The sequence below is a fragment of the Balaenoptera physalus genome (genome assembly GCF_965194825.1).
Source record: "Balaenoptera physalus genome assembly, chromosome: X".
NCBI lineage: Eukaryota > Metazoa > Chordata > Mammalia > Artiodactyla > Balaenopteridae > Balaenoptera > Balaenoptera physalus.
Window position 1 is genome coordinate 128,864,037 of NC_138903.1, and position 25,920 is coordinate 128,889,956.

Genomic DNA, 25,920 nt, shown 5'->3' on the forward strand with positions numbered 1-25,920 from the left:
TGATGGTGATGGTGATGATGATGAGGGGGAGGAGTAGGAGGGGGAGGAGGGGGAGGAGGGGGAGGAGAAGGGTGTCTCCCTCGTAGGGTTCTGTAAGGTTTAAGAGAATTCTAGAAAACTCTGCACAGAGGAGGTACACAGTATGTGTCATATTCCTTTCCCCCGTCCCCCAAAGTAACCAGATTAATACTGAGCATTTCTTTCTTACCAAGCTTTCAGCCATCATCTTTCTGCTGTTAAATGAGAACTCAGGTTTTGCTAAAATATACTTTGGCAGAAAAGTAAACGAACTTTCCTAAATGGGAGATATACATGGAATGAGAAATACCCTGTATTTTCTAGACACATTTTATTTCACCTTCTTTTCCCCTGGGAGTAAAGTGAGGGTGCAAAATCTCTCAAGTCCTTTTATGAATTTAAGACTTAAAATCCTTAGATTTGCTATGACAGACCCAAAGCTTTTCTGGAGACCTGTGTGTGTGTTTGACCTGTGGGGCTGACACCAGTATTCAGAAGCTCTTCTTATTCATGCGTGGGTCTCGGTTTGCCTAGCACACATAATAAGGGCTCAATAAATGTTTGTCTAATGAATAAATGACAATATCATGAAATAAAGTTAAAAATGTAATGCTTACCAAACAAGTCTCAATAAATTTGTTTCAGTGATTTTTTTCTCCCACACCGTTGTGTGTAATATCAGCCCACAGGCAATGTATGAAAAAGGGATAACTGTAGGTAAAATGGAAAGAATCCTCGCCTCTATTTAACTGGCCTCATTAATTTATACCAATACCGACTTGATCGATTGTATTTGACTTAAATTTGACTGCATCAGGATGCAGACTGTTTACAATTTCTACCAAGCTGAAGTGCCTAGCATATATTTGTGGCGATTTATAATCTCCAGACAGTCATTGTCACCATCATTTAGCCTATTTTGAACCCCGCTAGTTACACAGCATCACAATATCTACATGGTTATGTCCTTCAAGAAGCTCATGATGAAATTTCATATCCCCCAATAAGACATCCTCATTATTTATGAAGAATGAGTTAGGGTGAGGAGGCGGTTATGATTTCTTCGCTGATTTCTTGACTTACTTAGTTCACAGACTCATCAATTTGCCCCAGACAACCATTACTCTTCCTTTATTACACACCGTATACGCAGCCAGAATGAGACTTGAAGTTTCATAACATTTAGTAAAGTAGAAATGCGCATCTTCAGAGAAGAAATGTGGGATGTATACTATGTATTGTTCCTTTTCATTTCAAAGATTTTACTACTGACTCTGCTGATGCCGAGGGGACTTGGATGGCCACTGTAGGACATGACAACCCTTCCACCTGAGATACCAAAAGTTCTCCTTTTTCATGGTGGCCTAGAGTTGTGTATTAGTTTCCTAAGGCTGCCGTGACAAAACACCACAAACTGTATTTGTGGCTTAGAACAACAGAAATGTTTTGTCTCCTGGCTCTGGAGGCTAGAAGTTTGAAATCAAGGTGTTGGTATGGCCACGCTTCCTCTGAAGGCTCGAGGGTAAGAGCTTCTGGTAGCCTCAGATGTTCCTTGGCTTGTAGATGCATCACGCCAATCCTCTGTCTTTCACATAACCAACTTCTTCCTGTGTCATCACATGGATTTCCCCCTGTGCATGCCTGTCTCTGTGTTCAAATTCCCATTTTTTAAGGACACCAGTCATATTGGATTAGGGTCCACCCTAATGAACTCATCTTAACTTGATCACCTCTGTAAAGATCCTGTTTCCAGATATGGTCAGATTCTGAGGTACTGGAAGTTAGGAGTCGGACATATCTGTTTTTTTTTTTCGGGGGTGGGGAGACACAATTCAACCCATAATAAGCTTTCATCCCAAAAGTTTATTTGCAGCTGTGCCTCTGATACTTGTGGTCCAGATGAAGCCTTAGATCAAAAAAGCAACTCCAAGCCTGTGGGCTACTTCATTGTTGCCTAGGCCCTACTGTTAGGCCGCTTGACCTGAGGCCTTGCTTCTGTGGATCTTTAAAGATGGACACGATGACCATGCCTGAGTAGCTAGTGCAGCATTGTGTTCCAAATATGCTAGAACTCAGATTTGTCACGAATTCAGCCTGGATTGCCCTCTACCCTGCCCCCCACTGCAGTTAGTCTAGGTTGGTAAGCTTAACTAGATCTGAATGATATCAAGAAAATTTAAACTTTTGGACAAATTTAATTTAAATGGGAAACCAGATGGCAAAGCTGTCTTGGAGTGTAAAGTAAAAGGTAGTATTGATTAAAGAGAGGATTTCTAAAAGTCTTACAGCTATACTGCATTCCCGTGGGAAAAGCTGCTAACCGAAATCCTCCTGGCCAAATAATACCAATTTTTTTTAAAAAGCGCTGAGTTTACTTGCTCGAAAGCAGGCATTCACAATGCAGCATGATCATTTTAAAGCCACTAAAAAGCTTTCTGGGAAGTTTGAGGAGGTTCATTGTCCTAAGGACAGATGGACACCTGATAAAGTATTTATGGTCCAGTCTAACTAAGGATCAGCACAGGGTCAGAGGGTCAGTGGTAGTAGGACTAATATCTCTAGGTCCATCTACATATAGGAGGCACTTTTAGAAACTGTGAAAAATATTATTCAGCCTGAGGCATTAGCGATTATTTTAATTAAAAAGTTGATAGGGAGCTTCAAACAACATCATCAAGAAAGTGAAAAGATCTTGCAGAGTGGGAGAAAATATTTGCAAATCACGTATCTGATAAGGTACTAGTATCCAGCATATATAAAGAACAGATACAACTCAATAATCAAAAGAAAAAAGACCCAATTGAAAATGAGCAAAACCTCTGAATAGACGTTTTTCCAAAAAAAGATACACCAAGGACCAATAAACACATGAAAAATTGTTCAACATCCTTAGCCATCAGGGAAATGCAAATCAAAGTCACAATGAGATACCACTTCACACACTCTAGGATGGCTATACTGTAAAAAGATAGACACTAAAAAGTGTTGGTGAGGATGCGGAGACATTGGAATCCGCATACATTGCTGATAGGAGTGTAAAAGGTGCAGCTACTGTGGAAAAGTTAGGCAGTTCCTCAAAAAGTTAAACATAGAGTTACCATATGACCCAGCAATTCCACTCCTAGGTATATGTCAAAGAGAACTGAAAACACATGTGCACGCAAAACTTTGCACGCAAATGTTCATAGCAGCATTATTCACAATAGCCCCAAATTGGAAACAACCCAGATGTCCATCAACTGATGAAAGGATATACAAAATATGTTTTATCCATACAATGGGATATTATCCAGCCACAAAAGTGAATGAAGTATTGATACATACTGCACCATGGATGAACCTTGAAAATGTTATGCTAAGTGAAGAAGGCAGACCCAAAGGGTCATAAATTATACAGTTTCATTTATATAAAATAACCAGAATAGGCAAATCCATGGAGTGGTTACCAGGAGTTGGGGGAAGGGCAGAATAGAGAGTGACTGCTAATAGGTACAGGATTTCTTTTGGGGGGGGGTAATGGAATGTTCTAGAACTAGATAGTGGCGTTGATTGCACATCTCTGTGACTATACAAGAACCACTGAAGTCCATTCTTTAAAATGGTGAATTGTATTTTTACGAACTATATCTCAGTAAAGCTGTTACCAAAAAAAATTTCACTTGCTAGCTTTACCATTCATTGGTGTTTCATTGAAAGAGTAGGTAGATCCATTGTTTACAACTTAGCCCAACACAAGTTTTTTTTCCAGGGAGGAGTATTTTATCACTGGCATTTAGAATTGCTGCCGCATGGTGATAATAAATAGCAGACAGACTGAAAAATTTGTTAGGGAAATCACAATGGAACACATTAATCAGTCTAGTTAGGTAAGAGTCACAGAGCTTCCGGAAGAAAGGTACACAGAAGGGTTTCAGTGTTGTGCCAGTGAGTAGTGACGGTCAACACTCAGTGGTTTGCTGGCTTTCCAGTTGGATGATCAGCCATTTAGCCTCCTACAGGCCTCTGGGACCCTGATCCCCAGCACCTCCACTAGAGGGGGAGCAAGCGAGATAAAGGAGGCTTGCAGTGAGTGCGGTGAGCTAAGAGCCTGGGGGAAAGACTGTGGAATGGAAAGGAGCTTGAAATTCTAGGCTAGCCTATAGCTTGTCACGCGTGTGTCTGTGAAATGCAAGCCGATAGCAGCCTTGTGCTGTTTAAAATGGTGATAAAGACAAAATTTTTGTCCCCAAGAATGACCTGGAAATTAGAATCTGTTGGAATTAAACATCAGGGTTATGATGAGTTACATTAAAAAAAAAAAAGCATGTGGGGAGGAAGGTTTCCATCTCTCTTATTTCCACACATGGGGACCGTTAGTGTTTTTTGCAGTTCTGGAAACAAGTTCAGATTCAATAATGTCGAGATTTGCAATTTTATCCTCTGGAAAGTGAAACTAAAGGGTGCCAAACGTTGGAATATTTTGTGTATTTGAGGGGAAAGAAAAGTCATAATTTAACAAGAAAATCAGTATTAGCTGTCACGTTCTGATCTGACAATTGAAACTAAAACTATTTGGCAAATTTTCATTGCATAGAATCCAAACTGAAAAGCTTAGAGCTGGATTTTTCCCTCTTGGCATCGCGTACTCTGCCTTGATAAGGAGGAGACAAAGGATAAGCCAACAGTCTTTTAAGAGAATAAATATAGAGGTTATATCAGAAGGATAGAGGAGATTTAGCCCAATCTATATTTCCCACAGCAGCATCGGGATTTATGATGACCTGAATCATCCAAAGAAAGGATAAATTGTGTTCAGTAAGGATTTAGCAACAACTGGATTTTATCATCGTCTGAGTCCTGAAATTGGGTAACCTATGTCTATAGTGTCCTGATGACTCATGAAAATATTCAGTGATCTGAAACAGCTTGTTCATTCTCCACAGTATATCTTTAATTCTCACCATACATGAACCTGATTTTCTGATATGTAGATTACTTCCGGCCCTCCCACCCTGGTGACAAAGGGGAGTGTTAGGGCTTTGTGAATGGAGCTGATTGAATAGCCCTAGAAGTGTTGGTGTTGACAAAGCCAAAGTTAGGCAGCGGCACAACAGACTGAGCCAAGACCACAGCTCTGGGTTTGGTCGCTTTGATCCTACTCAGTGACCTGGAAATCGCTCTTAATAATAGGAGCGCAGGGATTCGTTCTGTAGCCCGGCAACTTGTTTATTCTTGTTTGGGTCAAACTGTTCATGGAAGGGGATGTGACTGAGGGTGGTGGGCTGAATTGGTGGTGCTTTTCCCCGCCCCCGTGCTTCGTGAAGTTGACCGAACAATTCAGTGCTAGGTGGCTTTGGCCTTAGCCTTTACTCGCCTGTTAATATCTAATAATAACTATGATTTACTGGTACTGGACCATGCTTTTTATTTACCTTGTTATTTAAGCCTCAGCAAAAAGCTAAGAAGTACACATTATTATTTCCATCTTAGAGATGATGAAACAGGGTCTCAGAAGTCCTTATGGATAGTACCATTACCTGCCTCTGTTGGGATATCGTGCAGATTAATGAATACATGCATAGTGCTGATGGACTGGGGGGTGTGTGTGTGTGTGTGTGCCTGGTAGCTGAGCACCGTGCCTGGGACACGAGAAGGACACGAGGACCCTCAGTAAATGAGAGCCATACTTCTTTTGTCTTGAACAGCACTGAGTATTTTGCCTAACAGGTTCAATAGATAGTAGTTGAATTGAATTAAAATCTCACTAAATAGATTTTGCAAGTTGGCTTTCCTTCTGTAATTAGCTTTCTGACAATTTGAGTGGTAATTGGTTGATGGAAAGAATAATTAATAATAAAGGCTGTTTATTTGTGGGGTAAGCATTTATCACAGTTTTCACTCCTTTCCATCAGCATTTAATTCACGAAAAGGCTCATAAGTTAACTATAGAGAAATTATATTACTAAATATTGAATGGTAATTACAATACATGATATGTTTTCCCTTTAATTAGCAAATAGACTGTTCATTATGTTTTAGATAATTGTTACATATCATTTGATTTTATTTCTTTATCACTGGTGGCAGGTGATTACATTTCCACAGGGTATAATTTTTTATCACATTATTTTGAAATTTGATTGCAAGATTATGCAGTACAGAATTCAGTGTATTCAAATCACCCTGGTTTCTCTCATGTTCTTTGCTTCTGGAAAATTTGCACTTCTTTTTTCCTCCCTGTATGTGCATGATAGAAAAGAATTCAGTATTAATGAAGCTGAATAATTGTATAAATCTCTCCAAATCGTAGACCTTGGAACTTGAACTTGGGAACTTCGTCTTGTGTCCCATCGCAATAGCCATCTCTTTGAAAATCAGTCTCTTTTGCTAATAAAGACAAAGAATAATATAATATATAGTAATATAAAATGATATATGATAATACAATGTCATATAAGCATAACACAGTGCTATAATGTAATGTAATATACAACGATACTATAATAAATGCAAGTGCAAATAAATGCAAATGTTGTGCCTAAGCATCTGTGACCCCTGAAGGAGCTCAAGAGCATACAGAGATGGCTGCTAGCTTCTCCCCCCCGCCCCCCATCTTTGAGTAATTGGGCTGGTAACACCCCTCATTGCCCTGCTACAGGATTGGCACTGTGAGTTTAGCTTTGACAGGAAATCAGTAGCGGTGTGCGTGTTGCGTGTTGCTTGAATACACTCAGACCTCCCTGCCTCTGCTTTGATGATGTTATTTATGATGAAGGCAAGATCACAGGCTGCACAAATTATGGTTATTGTGGTATTCAGGCATCGGCGGATATGGCACCCAGATGCCTAGTCACAATTTGTCTTATTAACTTGATTATCTGATCTCCTCTGAGTTCTGCAGTGTCAAAATGGCAGCCTTTGGGGGAAAGTTTCATAGAAATTAGCACTGTTCTATGCAAGGCAACCAACTTAGTTGAAAATAAGATCCTATCAGAGGAATGAGCAGAGGCTACAATTTTAAGGTCTTACAGAGATTGGTGAGATATTAAATGTGAAGCAAAACTCTTTCATTTGCTCATTTCATTTTGTTCCAAGGAGTTTAAATGATACTGCTTAATGCTATCAGGACGATGTCAGGACTTCAAGGGAATAACTTTCCTATTTAGATTTGGTCATGCAGTCTGTTTAACAGCTATTCCCTTTCTAATGGCATGTTGCGGTTCCCAGCATTCCTTAGGGCATGCAGGGAGAATGGCATGGACCTCTTGAATAATTAATATGGTTTTCAGAGCAGTAGTCATGGAAACCCAAGCAGTGTCACATATTTGGATTATAAGAATTAGGCACATTTTGAGTATAACATTTAACCAAAAGAGGCGGCTAACCCCCAAAGACAAAAGCATTTTCCCCAATTCCCGCAGCACAATGAAATGAATATGGGTCTATTTATTTATTTGTTTTGAAGCGTGTGAAACTAATCCATGCTTCATAATACATTATTTTTATATCTTTGTGTTTGAATTGCTTAATTGGCTTCCTTCCCTCTATATTTGGATTCTCTGTTTAGTTGAGATGTTTTCACACGCAAGCTTCTGTTTTCATACTTTCTCTAGTGCTGTTCATGATCACAGGTTATTACTTTTTTATTAAAGAGAAAATGTAGAACTTAATTTACAATAAAATAGCATAGACCACTCACTGTGTTGAGTATCTCTAAGGTATCACATACTTTCTAACGCTGCCCCAAACCTCTGATGATATTAGGATGTAGGATTTTCAAGTATTAGACAATTGCTATTCACTAAAAAGACTACAGTTTTCCCATGAAGTTTCTAGACCTGTTCTGTCAGATCAGTTGTACGGCTCTTTTATTTGTCTCAAAAAGTGTCTCTTCAGAATCAATATCGTCATTACCTTGGATTGTGTGTGTGTGTGTGTGTGTGTGTGTGTGTGTGTGTGTGTAAGAAGTCAACCAGGCAAGAGCAAAAAGCTATCATCCAGTTTTCAGTAATAGTGTACGTGTAAAGAATAAGAATAAATGGAAGTTATTTATAGAGTGTAAACCCTCTGGTTTCATAAGCCATGTTATGCTGCTATTTGCTGAGGTTTATTCCACAAACAGCTTCAGTGTCTAAGACTCCCAAGCCTCTGCTTTCCTCCACTGATGAAGGAAGTGATTAGCAAGACCATTAACCAAGACTAGGAGATTAAAAAGGATTAAGGAAAGCAAAGACCTATTTTTGTTGCTACTTGTAGTTTTCTGCTTGCTATTTAAAATGGACTTTCTCCCGGAAATGTGCCATCGCATGGAAGCCCACACGTGTGGACTCTTTGGTTCTGTGCCCGCATGCCAAGTACCCCCGAGTGGGGTCCTCCTCGGAGTCCCTGATTCTCCTCTTGTCTTCCGGTGATCCTTTCTCTCGGGTGAATACGCCCAGCCGTATTGTCTTTCCTCCAAACGTCCCGACAGCAATGCCACAGTGTTTCACTTGTATTAGGTCCCACCTACTTTGCACCTCTCAGGCTGTGCCTGGGCTTTAATTAGGATTCCGACTGCATTGCTGGCCCAGCTTCCATCCATCTGTTGATAAGTTGCAGCTCCTCTGCGATTCTTTTTGGAATTATCAGACAAACGCTGTGCGGAGGCTACAGCAAAAGCCCCCAGTCCTTTCTCTGGTCCCTCAGTCGGTGCGTTATCTTACTGTTTTTACTTAGTCATGTGTTGCACTTACTGTAGCTCTTGGCCTTTAATTTTTTTTTCTGTGAACTGATCCAGTCAGAAAATTCTAAATACCTCTAATTCCAAGTGCCCTTTCTTGTCTCATTTGGCTCATGGTTTTCGATTTTGGAAATTTGCAGTTGTGTTTATGAAGTTTACCTGCTTGCAAGGGCTTGTTGACATTCCCATATACCTCTGCCGTATCCCTAAGGCCGTCTCTTTCCATCCCCCGGCCTGTCCTTCCCCTCCTTCATTGTTTCTTAAAGACCCAGCTGTCATTTACAATGGCTTCCCAGCACCCTCCCTCTCCCCCATCACTTTTTCTAGCTTTTTCCTACCGATCTGGGCAGGTGATATTTGAGGGTCATCTATTCCCTTTCGTGATACCCACCCCTCGCAGACAGAACCAGATGCCCTTGAGCAGACCGTGCCCAGCACCGGTAGGTGTGTCCTGCACATCCGCTTTCATGCTTGCCCTCACCACCCTGAAACTGCAAGGTTCTTAAGGACGAGGATCTTATCTTCTTTCTTTTTCTATCCCTGGCCCTTTGGACAGTGCCCAGCACAGAGGAGGTGCCCCATAAATATTCTAGCACTGTTGGTTCCATTTCGAACGCTGTAAAGATTGTCAAGCTGCTTTGTTTTATGACCTTGGATAATTTTTGCGACCTCTAGATGTGTCTCTTTGGGGAAAAGAAAACCACATCATGGGACACCATATTCGTCACCTAGGTAGCACTCTGTAAGACAAAGATATTTGAATACAGACTGTGAAACATACTGTTTTTTTTAAAATGGAGCGATTTTGAAATTTCTCACTTTAGTATGCATGTTCATTGAAGGGAAAAAAAGGTACCTGGTGACATAAATGTTATTAGAATCTGACCTGTTAGGCAAGTGTTTTAGAAAGGTACCCCTCTCCCACAAAAATGGCCACTGTCACCTTAATTAATTACAAATGAAAAGATCTCCCCTGGAGAGGGCCTCCAGGGGCTCCCCCGGAAAGGACACCTTTTCCCAGAGGCTGTGCTTGAGCGCTTTCCGAGCTGCAGACTCTGTTTCTAGGCTGGAGCCATGCCTTGCCAGAGCAGTAGCTGAGCCCTTTTGAAGCATCAGACACCAGGGCCCTTGTAAACTTATGGAAAATGTGTCTCTGATCAGGAATGCAGCTGCAGACACAAAGAGTAATTTGAAATAAAAATGTTTTTGTTGTGACAATTAAGCACCACTGTTAGTCTCCATATGCTGAAGTGAAAACCCAAGTTTGTCTGTTATTGATGGCTGAAATGGCTGGATATAGCCTCAGTATTTGTTACCAGATTGTCTCCAATATATTTTGTCTGTAAATAACATTGGAGTTGTACACAAATCTATATGGAGCTAAATTTTACCTGAGATGCACGTGCACAATTTTCTCTGAGTTCAGTGCAAGGCCAAGCACAATTTAGTTCAGGGAATAACAGGCTTTTATCAGCAACATGTATATCACAGCCACACGTGTTTGGAAAAATAAAGTGATTGTTGTCATTTGCCATCGTAGAAAGAGAGTTGTCTGTAGGGATATATTTAAACGATGCTGTTAGTCATCTATGCCCCCAATATAAATGCTGTTTCATGTTTGTTTTATTAAATATAATAGTACAGCAAGAATCTTTCGATGCACAGAGACCTACATGAAAACCGGACTAAATAAAATTAAACAGCAATCACGGCATGCAGCGCGTGGAAACCAAGTTAAAGATAGTTTTATGTTTTGTGACCGAGCCTGGAAAGCTTGTCATGAAACTACCAGCTGGGCTTTATTGCATTCAGTCTGCAAGGTAGTCGAATAACCATGATAAGATATGAATATTTCTTTCGAGTAAATATTGTGAGATGCTATGAATGACAAGCAGCAGGGCTGGGATTCGGCGCGGGGTTCTCAGTCCGCTGGGAGTGACAAGCAGAAGATGGGCAGCATTTCTTTTGCAGTTACATTAAGCTACTTTCCTTTGGGCCCTTCATCTCTAGCATGTATTTTAGGGATAACATGTGGCTTTTAAAATTTTCCAGTGCTAAGCTGGGTCACTGCTATCTCCTCGCCTGCCAAGTAGTTGTTTGCTCAGAGACTGCAATCTGAGCCAGACATGCTTTGCTGCTTATAACCAAGGTTACTGCTATGGAACCAACACTTACGTTACTTCTCCAAAAAGGGCCAGGTTGGCCTGGGTGAACTTGCCCATTTATACCCAGTGTCTTTGTTCCCAGTGCCTCCTAATTGCCAGGTGGCTGCTACTGGTTATGAGTCAGTGAGGCCAGTATGAACTCAGGAGAGTTCTGGGGGGGCTTATCCTTGGAACAAGCCCATCCACTTTTTGTGAAAGAATCCCCAAAGAAAAAGATCCAGGTCATTGGATGTGTCTTTTAAGGTAAAAATTGTTCAAATAAAATGAAAATGTAATTTTCTTGTTCTTTAAAATCATGCTTTAACCGAGTTGTGGAAAGGCCAAAACAATTTTTTTAAGGAAATTATTTGAAGTTAGTCGCTTTGTTGAAGGAATAAGCTTCTAACAGCTATATTTTAAAAAAAAAAGAACAACTAAGATCAGTGGGTTAAAATTAAACCATTTTAATTCTTAATGTAAGTAACAAGAAAGAGCAACTTTACACTACTATTGAAGTTCATGTTTTTCTTTTAACTTTTTATTTTTATATGCTTTCAGACATACAGAAAAGTTGCAGGAATTGTGCAAAGAATTCCCATATACCTGTCACCCAGCTTCCCCCAATGTTATCATTTTACCACATTTGCTTTCTCCATCCCTCTCTGTCTTTGCACTTTTTTTTTCTGAATTGAGAGTGAGTTATAGACATGGTACTCTTCACCCCTAAATAGTTGAATGTATATTTCCTGAAAAGAAAGCCATATTCTCTTACATAAGCACAGGCTGTTACAATCAGGAGGTTAACATTGGTACAATACTATTCTCTAATCTAGAGATAGTCAGGTTTTATCAATTTTCCCAATAATGTCCTTTTATAGTAATAGAAATTTCAGGATCATGTGTTGCATGCAGTCTTTAGTCTTCTTTAATCTGGAAACATTTCTTAGTCTGTCTTTGTTATTTCATGACCTTCATGTTTTCGAAGATTACAGGTTGGTTAGTTTTCAGAGTGTCCTTCATGTTGCATTTGTCTGTTTTCCTGTGATTAGATTCAGATTATGTACTATTGGCAGTTATATCAGAGAATTGAGGTTTTGTTCTTCTCAGTGCATCATATCAGGAGGCACATACTGTTGATTTGTCCCATTACTGGTGATGTTAACTTTGAGCACCAGGTTAAGGTGGCGCCTGCCAGTTTCCTGCCCTGTAAAGTGAGTACTTTCCCCTTTGTAATTAATAAGTATCTTGTGGGGAGATACTTTCAGTCTATGTGAATCATCTTGCTCCTCATCAAAGCTTCACCCACTACCCAATTGAAAAATGGGCAGAGCATGCGAATAGACATTTCATCAAAGGAGATCTACAAATGGCCAATAAGTACATGAAAAGGTGCTCAACATCATTAGTCATTTGCATTAGGGAAATGCAAATAGAAACCACAGTGAGATCCCACTTTACACCCACTGGGATGACTGTAACCCAAAAGACATACAATTACAAGTGTTGATGAGGAAGTAGAGAAACTGGAATCCTCATACATTGCTTGTGAGAATATAAAGTGCTGTAGCCGCTGTGGAAAAAAGTTTGGTGGTTCCTCAAAAAGTTAAATGCAGAATTACCATATGATCCAGAAATTGTACTCCTAGGAATATATCCAAGAGAATTGAAAACATACGTCCACACAAACAGTTGTACACAAGCATCACTCATAATAGCCAAAAAGTGGAAACAAGCTAAATGTCCATCAATTCATGAATGGATAAACAAAATATGCTGTATCTATAAAATGGAATATGACTTAGCCTTAAAAAGAAATGGAATTCTAATACATGCTACAACATGGATGAACCTTGAAAACATCATGCTAAGCGAGAGAAGCCAGTCATAAACAACAACATATTGTATGATTCCATTTATATGAAATGTCCAGAATACACAAGTCCATAGAAAGAGAAACTACATTTGTGGTTGTCAGGAGCTGAGGGAGGGGGAATGGGGAGCAACTGCTTAATGGGTACAGGGTTTTCCTTGGAGTAATAAAACATGTGCTGCAATTGGTGGTGATGGTTGCACAATCTTGTGAATATATTAAAATCCACAGACTTAGCATTTGTTGATGATTCATTGATGATTCCATGGGATCAGTCATTACGGTGGATGCCAAATGGTGATTTTTAAAATTCCATCATTCCTTTGATATTTCTGTTGGCTTTCTACAGTGAAGACAAATTTTCTTCTCTTCCCTTTCCTCCCTCCCTCCCTCCCACCCTCCCTCGCTCCCTCCTTCCTTCCCTCCCACCCTCCCTTCCTTCCTTCCTTTTTTTTTTCTGTTTTTCAGTGTGGATTCTCACGTTTCTCAATGGATTGTAATCCTTTATTATTATGTGTTTTGATGCTCGAATTTTCCCTGTTTGACCCGTGAGAGCCCCACTAAGGTGGTTCCTGTGTCCTTTTGACATGCCCCCATCATTCTTTAAGTCTTTCTTTACTTTATGCATAAAATACCCTGGTTCATCTTGTACTTTCTCTGTTCCAGCCCAGGAATCAGCTATTTTCCAAAGAAGACTTTTAGTGGAAAATGACATTTAAAAAACAAGATCTAGGCATTCCCTGTGCATATTGCTGCTGGGATGCAATTGATTCTAAGCCCTCTTCGGAGATAGAGCTAAAACATACATGTGTACAGATATATACATACGTACATACATGCATATATTCATACATCTATCATGTATTTCTATATTTATCTATCTTTCATATAGACTTCAATACATATTCATATAGACTTCAATATATATGTATATATTATAGACACGCACAGGCACACACACGTTAAAAACCATGAGTTTGCACTCATTCCTCTAATTCCCATCTGACACCACACGGTTCATTCTCTCCTTTTCCCTTTCCATATTTATAGCTCCCTTTTCTGATTTAAGGAAACCTTGATCCCATTACTTACCGTATATTAACTTATTTGCTCAGTTCTAGAATGCACAGAAAGTAGTTCCAGAATTGCTAATCCATGGCACTATGAAAAGAAGCCTACTAACTAACATACAGTATTTGCTTAGATTTCTTTTTGTCTTTAGCCTAAAGGTATATTCTTGAAAGACTGTATTCAAAAATTGCCTTCCCCCCCACCACCACCCCTTGCCCAGTGCAGTTATGTTATTTATTTGAAATACAGTTCAGTTCATTTGTTTCTTTTGGAGTTTTTGAATTTATTTTTCTTCTTTTGAAATCATTGTGAAACATTAACATGGTTCCAAGTGTCAGAACTTTTTCACTTAAAAATATAATCCTGGACCTTACTCCACATCAGCTCATAGAGCTCGTCCTCAGTTTAAAGCTTATTTTAGTTAAACAAAGCTCTAGTAAAAGAGGTTATTGCTTCTTTGCCTAACTAAGTCACTTTGTTTTTTTATTTTGAAACTTATTTTCAAATGCCAGTATCTGAGACACTGTTTAAAATGATGACAGAGAATACAGAGGAAACAATAGAATCCAAGAGAGAAAACTAGGAAAATGGCTGATGTAATAATTGAATAATCAAGGAAGGAATTGAAAACCTGAATTTTATTATGTCTGCTTACCAGCTGCAAAAGTGAGGCGCCAAGGTCAGCTTGACCTAGTTATGTGTCCCTGGGGTTAAATCAAATCATCACTTTTTTTTTTTTTACTGAGTTTCTACTTTGTGCCAAGTGCTCTTTAGGACATAAAAGAAACATGAGATGCAGACCCTGAACTTAAAGAGCATCAGATCTAATTGGAGAAAGAAGCCAAACGTGAACAAAAAGCAAGTCAGATCTTTCAGAATTCAAAAAAATAGAGGCGCCGTTCCAGGATATTAGATAATTATACGACAAATGGGTTGTCCCAGCTTCCAAGGCAGTGGCGACTGCTCTGAGAGTTCAGAGCTGAAGAGCTCTGAGGACTGGCCTGGGAGGGGGATGTCCAAAGGATGAGATTTGAGGTGGTTTTGGAGAGCACACGGGTAGGTGAGGGGCAGGGGAAGCCGTTGCAGGAGGCAGGACAGAGAGTGGGTAGGGACAGAGGCAGTACGTCCCAGTGGTTTTGAGGAGAGAGCGCTGGAGCCAGACTGCGTGAATTTCACCATTGGTTCTGCTATCTATTAGCAGCTGCTGTTACGGTCAAGTCAGTTACCCTTCCGGGTGTCAGTTACCTTCATCTGTAAACGGGAAGGATAATGGTGTCTTTCACATAGAGATCTTGTGAAGCTTAAACGAGGTAATCCATGCCACATGTAGCACAGTGCCTGGCACATAATATGCTCTCCATAATATTTGCTATTTATTGGCAAAAGCACAAAGGTAGGAAAGCGGAGGGGTATACCTTAAGAAAAGTGAATAAACCAGAATGTTCAAGACGGCAGCAGTGGGGAGTAGAGCCCGAAATATATGTCGAGACTCCACTGTGGAGGGAGCGGCACAGTATTTATATGGGACCGTGTGCTGGGCACTGTTCTACGTGGTTTACATATATCAATCCACTTACTCCTCTCACCAGCGCTGTGAGGTAAGTATCACTAGTTTTCCCACTTTACAAATGAGGGCAAATTGAGCCACAGAGACGTTAAGTGATTTGCACAAGGTCACCCAGCTTCTCTGTGGAGGATCCTAGGTATCAGATCAAGGAGTTTGAATTTATTCCGTAGGTAACGGAGAGCTGTTGGTGGCTTTTAATGAATGTATAGGTGTGAGGGGGGTTATTTATATGAACTGCCTTGAGTTAAATAATTGCTCAATCAGCCTCTGCTATTACATGAAAAGAGAAGGAGAGAGAAGGGGAGACAGGGAGAGAAAAAGAGAGAGAGAGAGAATGAGAGAAAATGAGAGGGAGGTAAAGAGATATCAATTGATCAGTGGCTCCAGGGCAAAGCAGATGGATGAATAATGACATTCATTGGTCACATGGTCACCTCCTTTAGCATGTATAGTGGTGCATAATGGAGAAAGTATCTCACTGGGATACAGTTACAGCTGTGAGCACACCAAGAACTTAGTTTTGGTAGGTGTGCATTCAGATGAAGTGTATGATCTTAGAATATTTTTCAAACTTGACAAAATATGCATGTTGTAACATAAGTGCTAGATCAGCAAGCACACAGTGTTAACTGGCCTTGAATTATAGGGGTTTTGGGAGACTTGGAGAAACTTGAATTACCTCACTTCCGGGAGACATTCATTTTGGAAGTGGGGGAATTAGTGGTGGCAGTGCTTTAATTAGCAGAAGATAATCTCAGCCGACACCATGATGGAAATACTTCTTAAGCGTTTAGAATTTCAAGAGATTAATATTCCACATGTGTTCATTTTAGGTGACATTAGCTTTCTTTCTTCTTATAAGTGTACATTATTTCAAGAGGATGATACTCAAATTGTTGAACTAGAGCGGTGATAAGTGTTTTAGTAAACCTATGGAAACACTTATGAATCTGTGCTCTGTCAGTCTACAAATTAAGCAAATATATGCCCAGTTCATCTTTCCAGTGCAGTTTAAACATTTCAAACGAAGAATTCTCCAGTGTTTGGAGAATGCGACAGAAACTGGACTAATAAGGGATGCTCTTCTGCATACTTTTACATATTTCATTGGTGAGCAAAGGACTTTTTTATTATCAGTACTGCCATTGACATCAGTGGACAATTTAAATCTCAGAATCATAGACTTTTAGAGCTGGCAGGATTAGAAATTATCTGGTTCACCCTCTTCATTTGACCCAATGAGAGGTGAGGCTTAGAGGGTCAATGACTTGCCCAAGGTCACACATCAAGTTCAGCCTTTCCTCTTCCTCTGCTCCCTCCCTCCCTTCTCCTTCCCTGCTTCCTGAGTTTTTTCCAACAAACGTTTATGTACTGGGCACCTTCTAGGAGGCAGATGCTATTCTGGGTACTGGGGACCCAGCAGTAAATGAGGTGGCAGTGCCTGTCTTCTAGACTGGAGCTCACACATTCATCTATCACTCTGTTAGCGATTCACTGACTAAGGCAATCTAGAGGGAGAGATCACTTCTGTATTAAACAAAAACACTTGTAACGTTACGCAGCCAGCATTTTGCATATTTTAAGGGTTAGGTAGGTAGAGGCAGGAGCTATTAGTTTTAGCTCGTTCCTAACAGTGTTTTCAAAGCCAGAAAGACCGACCACTCCAAGAGTGGATGACCAATGGGAAATTACTTCTAAACATATTACTGATGATGAAAAAGCATGCATTTTAGTGTATGAATATTTTATTGAGCAAAGTGCCTGTGAGTAGCTTCCGAATTTTTGTAATAAGCAGCATGAAATATGGAATACATTTCATAATTGAAACAAGAAAGGTGATTACAAAAGTATGGCTTTAAGGGGGCTAATAACTCCTAGAAAGAGCACACCAGTGCATAACTGCTGGAGCATTACAGCGCTAGATCTTGAAAAAGGCCTGTCGTGAAAGTTTGAGTTGAGTCCTTAGAAGGTAACATCACTCTGAAGTTACCTTTAGCTCTTCGCTGAGGGAAAGAGGCTGTATGGTGGAAAGTGCCTGAACTCGATTGCATCACCGGGCTCACCCAAAACACCTTTGCAGATGGGACAGATAGAATCCAGAGTTCTGTGCACTCCTACTGAAAAAGCAGATGTATTGGTTTAGAGAGATATTTGTTTTTCATGCATGCTTAAAGAGCCACTCAGTGTTTTCTTAGGTGTTAGTCCAAGTCTCTGTGTTCACGTCCCACAGTCTCCCGATTACCCTGCATGCACTTGGCGGGCAGTAGGCATCCCAGGCAGGCTTGTTGATTGCGTCGATTTTTCATGGGTTTCTGCTTTCCCCCAAAGGCAGTCCGCCAAGGTCCTCTTCAGGGAGCAGCCGTGCATGTAAGCTGTGGTGGCTTCGGTAGTCCTGAGACTGGTTCTTTGGATGCCGTCAGTGGACTTTTAACAGCAGGAGAATAGCCTGCTCTGTTACTCTTCCCAGCACGGGCTCTTAGGCAGCGCATGTACTCGCATGGGCGTATACATAGAGCGGGTTTCCAAGTTCATGAAATGTCAGTGTTAATACAGAAGTGGCAATATTGGTTCATACGTGTCAAAAGTAGACATGTCTAATGAAGTTACGGGAGTCGGCCACAGTCACTCTTTGAAACGATGGAGTGCTGGTAAATGCTGACGCTTTAAGGGTTTCAGTCACGACCCTGGCAGAGGCCTGGGTGTGCCACAGGCAGTGCAAGTCCTACAGCTGTCCCCTCATCAGGCCTCCCCTTCGTTACCCCTTCCGACTTTTGAGCTTGCCACTTTGCACCAAGAGATCAAACCAGGAGGAACATTCTGTAGGCCAGAGGAGAGACTGACCTATGACTTCTGGATTCCAATAAAGAACACAGTGAGGCCGTGCAATTGTTCAGTGATTCAAGTTACAGAAATTATCATGTGAACTTTCTTCCCCCAGACCAATCATTTCCTGTCCACATTAAAGAAAAAATCAAAACCTAAGTGTAAACGGCTGAGTAGGCTTTCCTTTCACTGTGAAAAGTTGTGCTGTAAAGTAAAGGCAGAAATATCAAAGCATGAGACAAGTGACACTAGCTTACCAGGGCCAAGTTGTGTTTGTTTGGTCACCTGCACGCCCCTGTCTTCTTTTTTCTAATAATGTGCCCCGGAATGTTCGAGACAGCTGGCATTAGGCTAGATTGAAGTGAGTCCCAGAACCCCTGGTCTGTCTTTCAATGGAGAGTCAGCGCTAGGACTTGTAGTAATGCAACGATGCACTCGGAGTGCGGCTCTCCACACCTGCCACGGAGATCAGATGGGCCGCTGTGTGCCATTGACTAAAGGAGAGGGATCCCCGACCATCCATGGATGTACATGGCACGTGGCCAGTTACGAGCTGAACCAGGTTGGAATTCGCAGCAGGGGAGTTTGAAAAGTGCCCTGGTCCTACCTAGCCCAGCAGGTCTCAGTGCAGTGACAAGACAAGCAGCGTGGCAGGCTTCGAGGACTTTCCTCTTTCAACAGAAGGGGGAAACACAGAGGCAGTGAGAGGCGTTGCACTGTGCTGATGTGACTTCTTCAATTTGCTGTCACTGATGCCACCGATGTTAATTCTGGCAGGGTTAATTATGAGAAATTAAAAAGCCACTCTGAACAGACTGTACCCTTCGGTCTCGGAGAAAGAGTAGGCTCTGGCATGAGCACGTTTCTTCATTAATACCCATCCCCAAAGGGCTACTCCATGCAGCGTTCCGAATATGAATCCTGAACTTGCAGGGGCGCTGCAAGAAGCCAGGGAGCTCGGATTCAGAGGAGGGTGACTGCTTCTTCTACCCTTTCAGGAAAATACTGCAGCGCCTGCCTGGAAACCACCCAGCTGGTGACATTTGGAAAGGAGAATTTATTTATTTGCATGTTGGCATGTTATGAGATTTGAAATATGGTTTGTACTGCGTTCCGTGTAGACGCCACTGCATCCGGGGTCTCGGGGCAGCTGTTTAATCCATACAGCCGCTAACAGGTAGGTTTGCAGAAGCCCTGGAATTGTTTGACGTTTAGTATGTCACCCAGTGGCTCTAGGGTATGCATTTCCTTCTCAGGAAAATTTCACCAGCTCCTTACAAACTAGGCTGTCTTCCACCAGCCTAATGTATTATACTAAATAGCAATCTTGTTACCCCAGATACATCATAGAAAGTCAGCTGTGAAAAAAAATACCAATATAAATAGTGCAGCTGTAAGGCAGATGCTTAAATTATTTTATTGTAACCTCAAAAGGCCACATTATGGAGGAAACCCACCTAGAAATGGAAGTAGGTAAAACAGTAAAATGCTGCAGCATTTACCTTTCAGCAAAACCAGAGCCCCATTGTTCAGCGGATTAGGCGCTGAGGCCGGTCACAGAGCAGCTCTCCATGTCAAGACGGTTCCAGAACCCAAGTGTAGTTCTCCCTTAGTAAAGGCATCTGCTAATCATTAGCACAAAACACACAGTTGGGTAGACATTAAAATATACTACCTTCCACAGAGAGCAGAGCTGGCAGTGTGTACACAGAGCTATTCTTGGATTTGCTGGCTGTCTGAGGAGCAAAGACAGCCATTGGCTATTCGAAAAAAAGAAAGAAGCAAATCCATCAATATGTAATTAGCCCTTCCCTTTTGTCTAAAGATCAGATTGCTCAGGGGGCCTAGACAAGACACTGCTGTTTTTCTGTCTCTGTGTCTCCCTAAGCCTCTCCCGTCCTGGTGAGAGGACACCTGCCCAGGCCTGGCTTCTGGTGCCTCACGGCACGCTCTGTGTGGCCAAGCTCTCTGCACGCTTTTAGGCGCCTCTCTCTCTCTCTCTCTCATGTTCTCCCTATCTCTCCCCACCCCTTTCCCTCTCTCTCTCTCTCTTTCTCTCATATTCTCTCTCTCTCTCTCATATTCTCTCTATCTCTCTCATATTCTCCCTCTCTCTCTCTGTTTCTCTCCTCTCTCATATTCTCTCTCTCTCTCTCATATTCTCTCTGTCTCTCTCATATTCTCCCTCTCTCTCTCTCTGTTTCTCTCTCTCTGTCTCTCTCCCCCTCTTCTTTCTCTTCCCCCTTCCTCTTTTCTTTCTGTCTTTCATCTCTGGAGCCCTGGAGACGTTGGTGATTCTCCATGAATGCCTCGTCCCCTCCCCAGACTCTCTGCTAGGAAGTGGGCACAAACCCTAACGTGGCCTCACTCAAGGTCCCAGGCCGGCACAGAGTGTGGGGTTGCTCTCAGCAGCTTCCTAGTGACTCCAAAGAAATACTCACATACCCTTTTAGAAGCACCAGAGGGCCGTGAGGGCGAGGCAGAATGGAGCCCAAAGGTTACTAGTATCCAAAGTAAGGAATTCTCACATGTATTTTGTTTCTTTTCTTTAGGGAATGTTTCCTACCCCTAAGGCCCAGTAAAATGGGTACTTTTCATTGTGATTTGATAGAGGGGTAAACACAGGCAGGGGAAGGGTCCTTGCGCGTGGCACCTCCGTGAGGAGGTGCAGTTTATACTCTAGAACTCCTGTTTCCAGTTCCCTTAGATGCAGGAGATGGTTGTTTTTGTTTCTCTTTGAATTACTCTTGCTGCCGCGTGGTATTACAGACATATCAGTGTAAATGAACTTGTACGTTCATTGAAACATTAACAATCCTTGTCCCAAAGTGTGCAGTCTAATTTTCCTTCCCCCTGACCTTAGTGTTCTTGCTGTGCAGTTGTCACTGGTAGTGCCATCAAAAGATAATATTGGACCTAAGGTCCATCCACAGACATGAGCCACCAGGAGTAGGGGGGACATAGGTCATCATAGTTAGCTGACGTCAAGTTTCATAGGCAGAGCTTGAATTGGGAGAACACTTGACTGTGTCTGGAAGCTTGTCTATAAGTCTGTCCCCCTGGCTCAACGGTAGGGCAAAGAGTTCCAGAGCTCTGGAGGCTGGAGACCTGGGTTCCAGGCCCAGCCCCAGTCCTGACAGCTCTGGGTCTTTAGCTAAGTTAATTCACCTACGAGAGCCTCAGTTTCTTTCTGTCTGGAATCAGGCTGATAGTCACTTCTATCCTGCTTTTGTCACTAAGGACCAGACAAAATACAGTTACAAGTGCTTTAAATACCAAAAAGTGTCATGCATATGCTGGTTATTCTTGTGGCTTGTATATTATTATCTAAATCCCTTACTTAATGGCTTCCAGCCATGATCAGCTCCTTCGAGGCATGGACTGGATTTATTGCATCATTAGCGAAGAAGTTTCCTTTTCTGAGAGAGCCAAAATTACGTTCTGTGTCACGTGACCTTCCCCAGAAGTGCCCACTTTCAAGTACTAATTTTACGTGCTCTTGAGCATTTGGCCAATGAAGTGGAACAGTTTTGAACAAACATCTTTCCATTCAGACAATTGTTTCAAAACACAGACCTATCATTTCTGATCAGAGCAAGACAACGCACCGTTTTCAACGGGACTGTTTTTTTTTTCTTTCCCGTTAAAAATGCGGCTCACTCACAACTTGTTCCTGTCTAAGGAAAATGCTTCCCGCCACATTTCCTCATTAGCTTTGCCTAAGACAGACGCCTGTGTCACAGCTGATGGAGCCTTTATGAGCCTTTTAGCCAAATGAGTGATGTTTGCCTCGTTATGTCAGATCTGAGGGCACTCCTGGCATCTCTCTTTATTCCCTGTCTAACACCATCAATCGAGCAGCTGCCGTGCACCCATGATCAGGCTGATTATGAAAATGTGCTCAGGAGCCTGACGACGCCAATTGTCTTTTATCTGAAGAGGCCAGTAGACGCTGCCTAGGGCTTGCAGTTCTGTGAACAGCAGATTTTGTTCCAAGACGGGCAGGTGAGAATCACCCGAGGCCGGAGAAACTAGGTGAGGGCCCTGCAGCTTAATTTTGGTTTATTATGGAAGAAGTTCCTCGGAGGATTGATCTTGTTCCTTTTAGCCATTTCCCTCTTCACCCCGTAGAAGATTCTTTGGTCCTTTCATTTTGATTTCATGTGCTGGACAAGGTCATTATTCTCGGGACCATGGGAAGAAAGCTTGTTAAGCTCAAGGCCCGTTAATAGGCAATCTATTTTTTTTTTCTAAATGCACTTTTTAAAAAGGAAGGGGAACATTTGTTTATAGAACATATCAAATTCCAGCTGGACCTTCACAAAGTTTCCCTGAATGTGTGATGACAGCTTTCCTTTGTTGCTGAAGATAAAAATGATCTGTGGGGTTCTGTGATTCTGGGCCTGCTCCTGGCCAGCCTGACTGCGTGCGATGGGCCCTGGGCTTCCTTAGGACCCCCGGCTTACCCCTGTCGCTGACAGCTATGATGTGGAGGCGGCCCATCGCTTTTCCTCCTCTGGCTTCTTATTCCCCCAAAGTGCCCACGTGGCATTTTCCCCTTTGCCCCCGGATCCAGCCTCCCTTTGTGTCCTTTCTGGCTTGGAAGACCAGAAGCCTGTTTTAGATAATTTAGTTCAGACCCTCGGGTTGCCCTAGCAGTCTTTGCAATAGATCATTCTGCAGACCCTGTAGGTGGGCCCAGGCTGACCACACAGAACGACCTCCCCGTGTAGTCAGGAAGACTTGGCCAGACTGTAGCTGGAACTTGACATGCTCATTTCTGGTCATTTCTGACCAGCTATGAATTGTCTGAACCAGTGAGCTCGTGCGGTGGTCAAACAGTGGGCGGGGGCAGCCACTTTTAGGTTTGTTTAACACTTTTTCTAAATAGTGTATCAGGATTGCATTTCTGTGTACTGACCAGGGGTCTAGAACACAGGTGTGAATAAGGGTCTGATGGCAGATGAAATACACACTTCAAGGCCACCGGGGAGCTAAAGAGGAAGTTTGGTAAATAGAGCATAGGTTTGCAGCCTGGTCTCGGCATCAGCTCGCCTAGGGAGCTTGGGAAACATGCCTGTGTCCAGCATCCATCCGGAGCACTTAAGTCCGAACCTCTGTGGGTGGTGCCTTGGCATGGGGTTGTTATCCCACCTCCCCGGGAGATTCGAGTGTGCAGCCAGCGATGAGAACCACATGTGTGGTAGAAGAAGTGTGAGTTCTGAGTCAAAGATGGGAGTTCTTAGCCTCGTCTCTGCCCCTCATTGGCACTGTGAACTTGAAGAAATCATTTCACCTCTCTGAATCTCAGGGTCTTCATTTGTAGAATGGGAATCAGGGTAATAGCTACTGTTTATCAAGGGCTCCCTATGTACCAGCCACATGCTGACTGCATCACAGGTGTGATCTTCTTTAATCTTTCCCAGACCCTCAGAACGTTTGAGTATGATAGTGATCTTCATTATAAAGGAGGCTCAGAGAGTTTGGCTAATTTGTCCAGGGTCATCCAAATAGTGAGTGTGGAAGCCAGACTCTAAGCCAGGTGACACTGAGTCCAGAGTCGAAGCTCTTAAGCATCATTCTAGAAAGTAAGGATGATCACCATCATGACAGTTTCTTTGCAGGGGTAAGAATTAAATGAGTCAATATGTGTTTCAGTACTCTGTAAACTACATGGATGTGCACATGAAGTGGTTTGTTAGCAGTGGTCGTGGTAGGAAGAAGACCAGGCTGGGGATTTCGGTTGATGAGAAGTCAGCCTCAGCTGAGGAGCTGCGGACACGCACGCACGACTGTGGGTGGGACGCGCTCAACGTCCACGGACTCTGCGCCTCGCTTCAAATTACGGGACGGCTGTTTGGAGCTGCTCTTCCTGAGCCAGGCAGGCTTAAATAAGGTCTGGAGTCAATTCAGAAATGCATCTGGGACACCCTCTTCAGGACCTCCTTTATCAGTGTACAGAGCTAACTGTGTAACATCAGGCACAGAATTGATGTTTAAGAGAGAGGGAGGGAGAGAGGCTCGTGATTGTCATATGTGAATTAACTGCTTTGACTTTTTTCAACGGCGCATTGATCACACGCATCTAACTTCACTCCTTTCTCAAAACCACACTAAAACTACAATGAAGGGACTTTTAAAAGGGATAAACCCCAAAGGACTGGGAAAATGGGAGAGGAAATAACAAAATTTGGGAAGTTTGAAAACATTGGACGAATAGTAACTGATTTAGCGGATCGAAGAATCCAAGTCCTAAGCTGGCAGTGGGGAAAGTTGAGAATCGATTCACATCACAGAACCCTCAAAAGCCCTGCAAGTGGGAGTGAATAGGGTCTCAAATATAGAGGGTTGGTTGAAAGCTGCGTAAGAAGATCTTAAATCCCTAATTCCCCTCCCTCGCTCTTCCACCCTTGCATTCCCCGACCCCTGCAGAAGATGGGAGGTTTATTCTTGGGGGTGGGGAGGATAAAACAGGCTTAGTGGAGAAGAGCATATATAATCATAAGAATGTAAAAATCAATGTTCAGGTAACTGAACTTTTGCCATAAATATGTTGGAAAGATGGAGGGATGGGAAGGACTTCACTGTGGGGTAGGGGAAAGGAAGAAGGCTATAAATGCTCCTCTTCCGTAGAGAGAAGTCAAGGAGAAAATACCGGAAACTGGAAAATCGACAAATAGCAATACAATTGTGTTATTTAGAGAAAAAGGGCAAGTGCCCAAAGAATGACCTAAAGAAAAGTTGCAAGCAGTTGCCTCTTGAGAAGGGGGAGTGAGACGGGGGTGAAGTGCGGAGCCGGAGACGGCGGTGTATCTTAAATCTTTTGGAGGGACTTAATTCTTTGTCTTCATGTGCATACAGAAATTTGATAAAATCCCAAGCATCCGCTGCTGCCTTTTGCAAACACAACAATGGAAAATACCCTGAGATAGAAAATCAACCAAGTAATAACAGAAACTGCTACTAAGCAGGTAATGGCCAGGAAGGGAGGAAGGGACAGAGAGAGAGAGAGAGAGAGAGAGAAAGAAAGCCCACCAGTAGAGAAGCAAAGCCTTCCTCAAACGTTAATTCTGAAGGAGACACCATCTAACACCAAGGAAATGGGCGACAGTGCATCCAAGGAGCGGGAGCCTGGCCCCATCACTTCAGGGCCGCTTTGGTTTGACTGCATAGCCAAGGGGCCAGGAAAGCTGCACAAAGAGCCCTTCATCTAACCAGGTCTCTCCTTTAATTGCTTGCAAATCCAATGGAACCAACCGAAATACAGTGGGCACTTGAGAGGTTGTCTCTGAAAAGAGCATGAAGTGGGACGGCTCTCTCAATTTGGCCAAACAGTGACATGCTGAACAGTGGGGCAGATCCTAACCGCCAGTTAGCAGGGTTTAATGAAATCCAAGAGCTCAGCTCACGGGCAAATTACACTAACAGATATTTGTAGACATTTACATCATTGATGGACTCTGTAGTTTAACCGGGAGAATATTGGAAATATTTGTTACTCTTTTCATTTCCTTCTATATTGCTGCACAATAAAAACCACCATGGCAGTGACTGTATATATTGACTAGCTCCTCAAGGATCGTGATGTATCTTGCGACGGTGAACACTCCCTGATAAACTCGCAGCATTAGTAACGAACGACTCTGTGACAATGCTGTGTCAGCATTTCCTGCCTGTCCCCCGGCGGCGACCAAGGGGTTACTGCAGCTGGCCTCTAGAGAAGGGATTA

At 42.4% G+C, this 25,920-nt stretch overlaps 1 protein-coding gene and 1 pseudogene across 5 annotated transcripts in view; one reads left to right on the forward strand and one right to left on the reverse strand.

Annotated features, from left to right (window-relative positions):
* Nucleotides 1-22,694, reverse strand: part of LOC309652754 (elongation factor 1-alpha 1 pseudogene) — a 33,555-nt pseudogene extending 10,861 nt beyond the window's left edge. The window contains exon 1 of the transcript in view: nucleotides 22,658-22,694. The product of the transcript in view is annotated as an elongation factor 1-alpha 1 pseudogene (transcript). The remainder of the gene's footprint in view (nucleotides 1-22,657) is intronic.
* The window catches only part of AFF2 (ALF transcription elongation factor 2), a 486,511-nt gene that overhangs the window by 77,947 nt on the left and 382,644 nt on the right, over nucleotides 1-25,920 (forward strand). The gene's annotated exons all lie outside the window — the stretch shown is intronic.